Here is a 9,802-nt window from a genome sequence, read left to right on the forward strand (position 1 = left end):
AGAGGACCTGGGTTTGGTTACCTACACCCACCCACATAGCAACTCAAAACTGCCATAATTCCAGGTCTAGGGAATCTGGTGCCTGGTTCTGGCCTATGCAGGCACCAGGCATGCACATGGCAAGAACATATATGGAAGAAAACGCCCAGATACACAAGAAATAAACAAAATGAGAAGACTATACATTGAAAGTGCTCAATCCAACTCATAAAGCCTTCAGTTATAAAAGCATTTTAGATCATTTTTCTAATCCTTGTGACAATAGTCATCCCAGCTTGCTTGAGCATTTCTAGTGACTACTAACATCTTTTACAGAGATTTTTCTCAAAGGGATAATTGCAGAGCCTAGTGTGGCCCTGGTGGGGACAGAGTGACATAGCTTCTTCCTCTGGGACAGGGCCTGCAGGCGTGGGCCTCCATGAGTGTTGATGGCTGCTGTGGGCTTAAGGCTTGCTTGTGTAATAGTCTACATATTTTCTGCATGCACTAGCAGTGGAGGACTCTTTCCTTCTGAGGAATGTCCTCCCTGTTAACGCCAATGACTCCACGATAATTAGAAACAGCACAAGTCCAGGAGTCCAGGGTGTTGCTAAATGGTAAACACTGGGACCTTCAGGACAGCCCTTACTGCATGGGAAAGAGCTCTAAATACATGAGTTCAAAAATACATCATTTCTCAACAATGCAAAAAATAAGGATGCAATAATTATATGAGGGGCTTCACAAATCTAAAGGAAGAAAAGCAGCTGAGCTGTGAGCCAACCTGTTAAAAATTGTTAAGGAAGGAGATGAAGAGATTTAGGGAGTGGTGATCAAAGGAGATCTCACCCAGCTGAGGGTTTTGTTTTGTTTTGTTTTGTTTTGTTTTGTTGGATTGATATGTAAAATAAAAGATTGGATCTGTTTTCTGCAGGAGATGAGCTATCCAGAGAATTTTTTAGGATAAAAAGAAAACTACTTGTAGAACTCACATGAACTTGCGAGTGTGCACACGTGCACATGTGCACACACACACACACACACACACACATACACACACACACACTCACAAGCAAGCAGGGCATGGGCAGAGGGATCTTTTAGAATAGCATGCTAGCAGAATGTAGACAGAGAAATCTCCAGAGACAAAGCAGAACATAGAGAGAAGCAGACGGGAAAAACTGTATCAAGCAGAACACAGGTCGTCAGCTTGGATCCACGATTTGACTTCATGTAATTCTTTTTGCTGCTCCCAGACACCCCTTCTCTCCAAGCTGAGGGTGGTCCTTGGCAGGTAATCCCCAGAAGCTGTTTCTTATTTTGATAAAAACCTGGACACCTGAAACTCCTATATTACAGAAAACCACAAAGCACATGATTAATCAATTCTGAGGAAACAACAGATATTTAGCCTCCTCAAATATTTGTAAAACAATCTTGTGATTCTTCAGAGTTCCCCCGCCCTCAAGCTCTGCCCTGATGACGAACACACTTGCTTTCTTGTAGGAAATACTCCTCAGTGTATCAGACTGGCTATCTCGGGATACAATGATGGTCCCTATCTATAAATTCCAGTTTACCTCAGTTAAGTCAGCTTACTTAAACCGAGTGGTTATAAATCTTCCACACAAATCCAATATGAGAACCTTGAAGAACTTCTTTTCAGTTGATCTGGGACATAGAGTCTAGTCATCAGTAATTTTTAAAAAGCCTCTCGATGCAGTAGTAAGATAATATTGGCTAACTTAAGCAGGAATTGAAGACTGAAGCCACGGTTATTTAATAAATGCACAACCAGGTCAGTATGAGGATTGATGGAGCCTATTTGAACACTTCTGAAGAAGAAATGTTACCATTTACAGGTGCTTTTTCAGTGCCTGACATCAAACTAACTGTGATTTCACTTAAAAAGTCTGTATAGCTCACAGCCACGGAGTCACATGACCAAGGTGCTACTGGAGAGGTTAAAAAGTCAAGGAGATTCCCACACCACGTCACTGGAACCTTGGGCTAACCTATTTCTTACCTTTTTGTCTTAACAAGCACCTGGAGTGGCAGTTGTATGCAACAAGGATAAGATGCTGTGAGCGTTTGCCAGGTTTGTGCATGAAAGCTCAATGTAGGCCTTTCCCCATCCAAGACCCTGGCGATATGGCCAGTGAGAAGACCTTAGTAGGAAAAGGACTACCTACCATTGTCCTTTCTTCCCATCCTTGCCCATAGAGCATCACAGAGGAACCAAAGCTGCAGATTCAGACTCCTGATAGGCTATGTGGTCTAGCTATAGCCTCGTTTGTTAGTGAAATGGCAGGGAAGGTTTCATTAAGTCCCTATCCTGGCCCTCATGTTCACTTTCCTTTTCTGTTTCCTAACAGAGCTGGAGGACATTCTTGAAGAACCGAGGAAGAAGAGGCTTGACACTCATAAGTGACTAAAGATCATAATCACTCGGCATACACTGCCTGCTCCATTTTGAGTGCTTATTCCTATAATCCTTACAGGCTTGAAAAGCTACATGGCTGCCATGTACCCAAGTACTGCCCATCCCCATTTGAGCATCTCCATGAACTGCTTCCTTTGGACACGTTGCCCTCCATGCTGGCTAGTGTTGCGTTATCTTGACACAGGTTGGTCATTTGAGGGATGAGAAGCCCAACTGAGAAAAATGACTCCATAAGGTTAGGCTGTAGGCAGGCCTGTAGGCCATTTTTCTTAATTAGGATTGATGTGGGATACAGCTTACTGTGGGTGAGGCCATATCTGGGCTCCTGGTCCTGGGTGTGGTAAGAAAGCATGATGAGCAAGCCAATAAGCAGCACCCTCCATGGCCTGAGTCAGCTCCTTGCTCCAGGTTCTGGTCCTGTTTCCTGTCCTGACTTCCTCTGATGCTGAATAGTGATGTGGAAGTAGAATAAATGCTTTCCTCCTCAAGTTGCTTTGTATAATGATGTCTCATCACAGCCATAGCAATGCTAACTAAGACACCCATTTCTCTGCTCCCAAATTCTGTTCTGATGTCTGTGAGGCTTTCTTAGTAAGAACAGTAGTGGAAAGTTTAGAGACAAACTGAGAGGAAACAGGGGAATGTTTCCTATTACTTTGTTTTGCAATAGTTATAAAAAGAAAAGATTAAAAATATATCGAAACCCTTGGTTCCCTAGGTTTATCTGTATTTGATTTTTTGGTGATCAAGTCTGTCAGCTTGCAAGCTTAGTTTTGGCCTAGTGTGCTGTGTTCAGACACAAGCTGTTATTTTTAACACATCATTTGTCCCTTGAGGAAATGCCTCCATAAGATCCAGATACACTGAAACTAATAGAAGAGAAAGTGGGGAAGAGCCTTGAGCACATGAGCACAGGGGAAAATTTCCTGAACAGAACACCAATAGCCTATGCTCTAAGATCAAGAATCGACAAATGGGACATCATAAAATTGCAAAGCTTCTGTAAGGCAAAGGACACTGTCAATAGGACAAAAAGGCAACCAACAGATTGGGGAAAGATCTTTACTAATCCTACATCTGAAATAGGGTTAATATCCAATATATAGAAAGAACTCAAGATGTTAGACTCCAAAGAACCAAATAACCCTATTAAAAAATGGGGCAGAGAGCTAAACAAAGAATTCTCAACTGAGGAATACAGAATGGCTGAGAAGAACCTAAAGAAATGTTCAACATCCTTAGTCATCAGGGAAATGCAAATCAAAACAACCCTGAGATTCCACTTCACACCAGTCAGAATGGCTAAGACCAAAAACTCAGGTAACAGCAGATGCTGGTGCGGATGTGGAGAAAGAGGAACATGCCTCCATTGCTGGTAGGATTGCAAGCTAGTACAACCACTCTAGAAATCAATTTGGCAGTTCTTCAAAAAATTGGACACACTACTACTGAGGACCCATTAATACAACTCTTGGGCATATACCTAGAAGATGCTCTAACATGTAATAAGGNCACATGCTCCACTATGTTCATCAAAGCCTTGTTTATAATATCCCNGAGATGGAAAGAACCCAGATGTCCTTCAACAGTGGAATGGATACAGAAAATGTGGTACATTTACACAGTGGCGTACTATTCAGCTATTGAAAACAATGAATTTATGAAATTCTTAGGCAAATGGATGGAACTAGAAAATATCTTGAGTGAGGTAACCCAATCACAAAAGAACACACAGGGTATGTACTCACTGATAAGTGGATATTAGCCCAGAAACTCATAATACCCAAGATACAATTCACAAACCACATGAAACTCAAGAAGAAGGAAGACTAAAGTGTGGATACTTCTATCCATCTTAGAAGGGGGGAATAAAATACCCATGGAAGGAGTTACAGAGACAAAGTGTGGAGCAGAGACTGAAGGAATGACTATTCAGAGACTGCCTGGGGATCCATCCCATATACAATCACCAAACCCAGACACTTTGTGGATGCCAACAAGTGCTTACTGACAGAAGCCTGATATAGCTGTCTCCTGAGAGGCTCTGACAGTGCCTGACAAATACAGAGGTGGATCCTTGCAGCCTACCATTGGACAGAGCACAGGGTCCCCAGTGAAGGAGTTNGAGAAAGGACCCAAGGAGCTGAAGGGGTTAGCACCCCCATAGGAGGAACAACAATATGAACTAACCAGTACCCTCAGAGCTCCCTGGGACTAAACTACTAACCAAAGAGTACACATGGTGGGACTCATGGNTCCAGCTGCATATGTATTAGAGGATGACCTAGTTGGTCATCAATGGGAGGAGAGGCTCTTGGTCCTGTGAAGGCTCTATGCCACAGTATAGGGGAATGCCAGAGCTAGGAAGTGGGTATGAGCATGTTGGGTTGGTGAGCAGGGGGAGCAGGAGTGGATAGGGGATTTTCGGAGGGGAAACCAGGAAAGAGGACAACATTTGAAATGTAAATAAAGTAAATACCTAAAAAAAAAAATCCTGCTGTAAGGCATTTTCTCAATTAGTAAGGAGGGCCCATTGTGGGTGGTGCCATCACTGGACTGGCAGTCCTGTGTTCTATAAGAAAGCAAGCTTCGTAAGCCAGGGGAAGCAATTTAGTAAGCAGCCTCACCTGTCATGACCTCTCCATCAGTTCCTGCCTCCAAGATCTTACCCTGTGTGAGTTCCTGTCCTAGCTTCCTTTGGTGATGAACAACAATGTGGAAGTGTAAGCTGAATAAACCCTTTCCTCCCCAACTTCCGTCTTGGTCACAATGTTTTGTGAAGGATTAGAAACCCGAAGACAATAAAGATCTTTCAAAAATTTTTACTCCATAACATTTTTTCCTAAAATACTATTATTGTTGTTGTTGTTGTTGTTGACATAGGGTCTCACTATGTATTCAAACTGGCCTGAACTCATGGAGATCTGTCTGCCTCAGCCTTGCAGTTGCTGGGATTAAAAGCTTGTACCATCATGCCCAGTAGCTGATATTATTTTAATTAAATGTCCATATATTTAGTAGACATCCACCGCATTGCTAGCCATTCATTTCATAATGATGAAAAAAGTTCCTTGTGAAAGCTCAAATATTTAGATGAAAGCATAACAGGATTTAAAAACAAAGGACTGGAGAGAGAGTTCAGCGGTAATGGCATTTTGCAGGTCCTGCCCTTAAGATGCTGGCAGCCTCTCCTTCCTACCTCAGTAAATGATTGATCTTGCAGTTTCCTTTCACATCCAAGCATAAGAATATGATCATCTAAAACCTCCTAATGAGGTGCATATCAGGGGCCACAGGCAAACTTCCTGCAGGATGTAGTAGCTGGAGCTGACTCTGGCTGTCTGCAGAAAGTTCAATAGCAACGCCTTCCTTATGACTGCCACAGCTGAGATCTGACCACAGCTCGTAGGACTTTGTGTACTAGGAATGCCCAACAGAGACAAACCTATGCAATCAAGAGGTCCTTGAATGCTATCTTGTTTTAAGTTGCAAGCTTTTTCAGAGTCTGGGGTAGGGTTGGGTGCTGCTGTGTTGAGATTGTTCACAGAAGTATCTATCTGGACTTTCCTCTGGGAAATATTTTCACTATTTATTAGAAGACTCTAGGAAAAGATTATTTGTTTTGAGCAAGAGGATGACTTTGTGGCGTCTAAGGAAATGGTAAGAACAAATGTATAGTGGAGAGGTGGCGGTGCACACCCTTGATCCCAGCACTCAGGAGGCAGAGGCAGGTGGATCTCTGAGTTAGAGGCCAGCCTGGTCTACAAAGTGAGTTCCAGAATAGCCTGGGCTACACAGAGAAACCCTGCCCCCCCCCCCCNCCCCCCCCCCCAAAAAAAAGACAAAGAAATGCAAAATGCCGTTCTTTAGACTCTGTGCTCATACCATCTGTCCTTAACTTCACTATGCATATACAGATCCTCCCAATCCTCAATACCTGCCCAGCCAACTACCCCCTCTCTCTGAAAGATGACCCCCCAAAAAAAAAAGAAGGAAAGAAAGAATAAATGTACAGACACCGAGGAAAACTTAAACTTAAGCAGATCAGCTGTGCTGAGGCCAAAAGATGACGAACTGAAAAGTCTGTTCAGCCAGCAGGTTCTTGCATTTGAGATTTAAGGCAGGTGTCTGACTCTGCTAAGTAATCTTAATTGTTCTCCATAAGCTCACAGCCTTATCAACTAATTAGAACACCAGGGTGCTTCCGACTTGTCTGCACATATGCTAATTGGCTTTGATCGTGCTCACCTAAGTCATCCAAAGATATATCCAGCTAGGTGTTAAAAAGACTATAGAGCCAAAAGCCATGCTTCCTTTTCTTACAAAGTTTGAGTTGTCTTTGATACCTAACTATGGAAGAAATGAGAGAGAGAGAGAGAGAGAGAGAGAGAGAGAGAGAGAGAGAGAGACTCTCATGACTCATGGAAAAACATGACTTCTTAGTGCTTCAACTGTTAAGAAAGAATGCTTGGGGATTTCCACTCAAGGAGGGGACTGTGGTTAGACCTATCTTGAATTGCTGAAATGATTCCAAATCTGACATCATAACGATATCTTAAAAATTGACTGGTCTACTTTATTTTATGAAATTAAAACAAGGAGAGCAAATCGCTCAATGACACTAATGTGTATGCATAGGATTTAATCTAAGTGTCGCAAATGGAGAAACTCATTTAAAAAGACAGTCCAGTCTTCAGACAATCCTTTGCAGTAGTGCATTGTCCAGACGTTCAAAGCAGCTATGTAGTCACTAAATAGCCCATGTTCACAGAGCAGGAGATAGCAAGCTGGAATTCAAACCTCGGCAGCCACTACTAATCAATACAATACTGCCTTTTACTATAATTTTTTGCGTTTTATAAATGACTTTAAACTTTTTTAAAGTTGATTTATTCATCTTTTATGTGGGAATGTTCCTCCTGCATGTCTGTATGTGTACCCCATGCATGCTTGGTGCCTGCAAGGGTCAGAATAGGTCATCAGATCCCCTGGAATGGGAGTTATAGATGGTTGAGAATCATCACATGGGTGCCCATAATTAAATCCTGGTCCTCTGCAAGAGCCACAAGTACTTTTAACTCTTGAGCTGTATCTACAGCCTCAAGTGAATTTTAAAATGACAAGTCATTAACTCTCTTCTGTCTCAATTGTACATTAGCTAGGCTATCACTGTATCTACTAGAAGTCTTAGTCATACTTATTTCATACTTTAGCATAGGACTTAATTGATTTTGTTTGCCGTGGGTATTTTGTTAAGTAAGATGGAGTCCGGATGGCTCACCAGAGATCAATCACTTAGTAAGTGACTCAGTAAGAGTCCTCCTTTCACCTGTGACTTTTGTAAAACTGCAGATTATTAGAGGAAGCTCAAAACACTAGATTGAGTCTGTTCTTATTCTTGTTTTGTTTTGTTTTTGAGACAGTAGCTCGGTCTGTCCTCAAACTCCCTATGTAGACCACACTGGCCTCAAACTCACAGAGATCCTCCTGTTTCTGTCTCCCAAGTGCTGGGATTAAAGGCATGTGCCAACACTGCCTGGCTTGCAGTTTTTACCTTCCTTCCCTGCCCTTGTTTGGACACACCTATCTGTCTCACACAGGAAGAAAGCAACGTGTAATGAAAAGAATATAGAAGAATATTCCTGTGGCAAGAATAAGCAAGGCTCTGCTTGCCTTGTCTTAATGCTTGCTGCAGCCTAGAGCAGAGACACGCTCCTCCCTCACTCCCCCATTGCAGGGGAATCTGCGTGGCTTTCTAAATTGTTTGCTGGCTTGTTTCATTTGATCTTTCAGTAAACTGTATTCAATTCTAATACCTTATGAAAAAGATCACAGATTCCAATGACTATTAGGAACTGACCTCAATACACTAAACTCATCTTTAAGTGGACTAGTTGAAATTTTGGATCCTCTTAGTATAGTCACTAGTAATAAGAGAACCTACTTCTTCTTAAGAATATACTATTTTCCAGGCTATGGTCCAAGTTTTATCTCCCCTAGTTCTAGTTCGTTTGTTTGTTTGTAGGCTGGTACTAGGATTTGTACCAAGGATATTGCACCTACTGAGCTATACACCCAGCCTCTCAGTCACTCTTCAAAACAATGGTCTGAAGTAGGAACTATTGAAATCTCAGTTTAAGGACTGAAAGAAGGGCTGGCTCAATGGCTTAGAGGGTAAAGGGCTTATCGCACAAGCATGGAGAACTGAGTTCTGGTCCTGGGGATCCTAATAGAATGCTGGGTATGATGGCATGTGCCTAAAATTCCAATGCTAGGAGATCCTAGGGATCCACTGGCTGGTCAGTTTAGCTGAAATAGTGACCTTCAGGCCCAGTAAGAGATCCTCCAAAAGAAAAAATTGGCCTGGAGGACAACTGAAGACATTTTCCTGACATTGACTTCTGACCTCCCTATGTCCCCACACAGTAGCATGCACCCATACATATATGCATTCACTACACAGACACACAAGTTGGAATAACGGATTCAAAGAGTGTTAGTAACTTAGAAGAGCCACGTAGGTCATTAGTGTTAGAAGCAACACTTTAGTCATCTTGGGTCTTAGTGGCTTGGTTTGTTGCCCTTTGAGGACAGTGTTCATTAGGCAAGTATGGCTCTGTCTCTGCTCGATGCTAAGACTGGCAGTGTCTTGCTCAGAGTTCACCCACTTGTGTACCTTCCATTTTGGAATTAGATATTCTTATTTGATATTTGGTAGTATGTGCCTGTAATTTCTACAACCCTGGAGGTAGAGGCAGGAAGATGGTGCAAATTGGAGGCCAGGCTGTTTTTACAAAGAGGGTAACAGGCCAAAAGGGCTACATAGCAAGATCCTGCCTTAAGAAACAAAACCAAAAATAAACAACAGAAAAGGTGTTACTGTTTGGTCATATTTCAGTGAATCCAGCGAAGCTTTAAGAACTGTGCAGGCTGTCCTGGTGAGTGGTTTTTACTGCTCCAGCCAGCTGTGCTACACTTAGGGAATCCAAAGCTTCTAGCAGAGCTCCAAGGAAGGATTTTTAGGATACTAATTCTTTCAGAAATTATTTTGTCTGCTTCTCTTGTGGAATACTGATTTCTAAAAAGCCCTATCCTGTAGATCTCCCTCAATCCCAGTCTAGGATTTTTCTGTGTTAATTAACATATCAATGGGCACTACAGGATTAATAAAAGATCACCCTTGGAAGGTATTCGGGGGTCCACGCTCCTCGGGCCCCCTCCTCCTCTCATTTCTTCTTGTTTCATCTCACAGTTTGGAATCCAGTGGGTACCTCCTTGATTGCAGTCCTGAATATATGTGTTGGCGGCAGCTGCTAGGGGAATAACCAGGACACAGCAGATGTGTCAACAACTAGGGTGGACTCAGCTCATATTGAAATT

Source organism: Mus caroli, chromosome 18 (assembly GCF_900094665.2).
Source record: "Mus caroli chromosome 18, CAROLI_EIJ_v1.1, whole genome shotgun sequence".
In the NCBI taxonomy this organism is placed as follows: domain Eukaryota; kingdom Metazoa; phylum Chordata; class Mammalia; order Rodentia; family Muridae; genus Mus; species Mus caroli.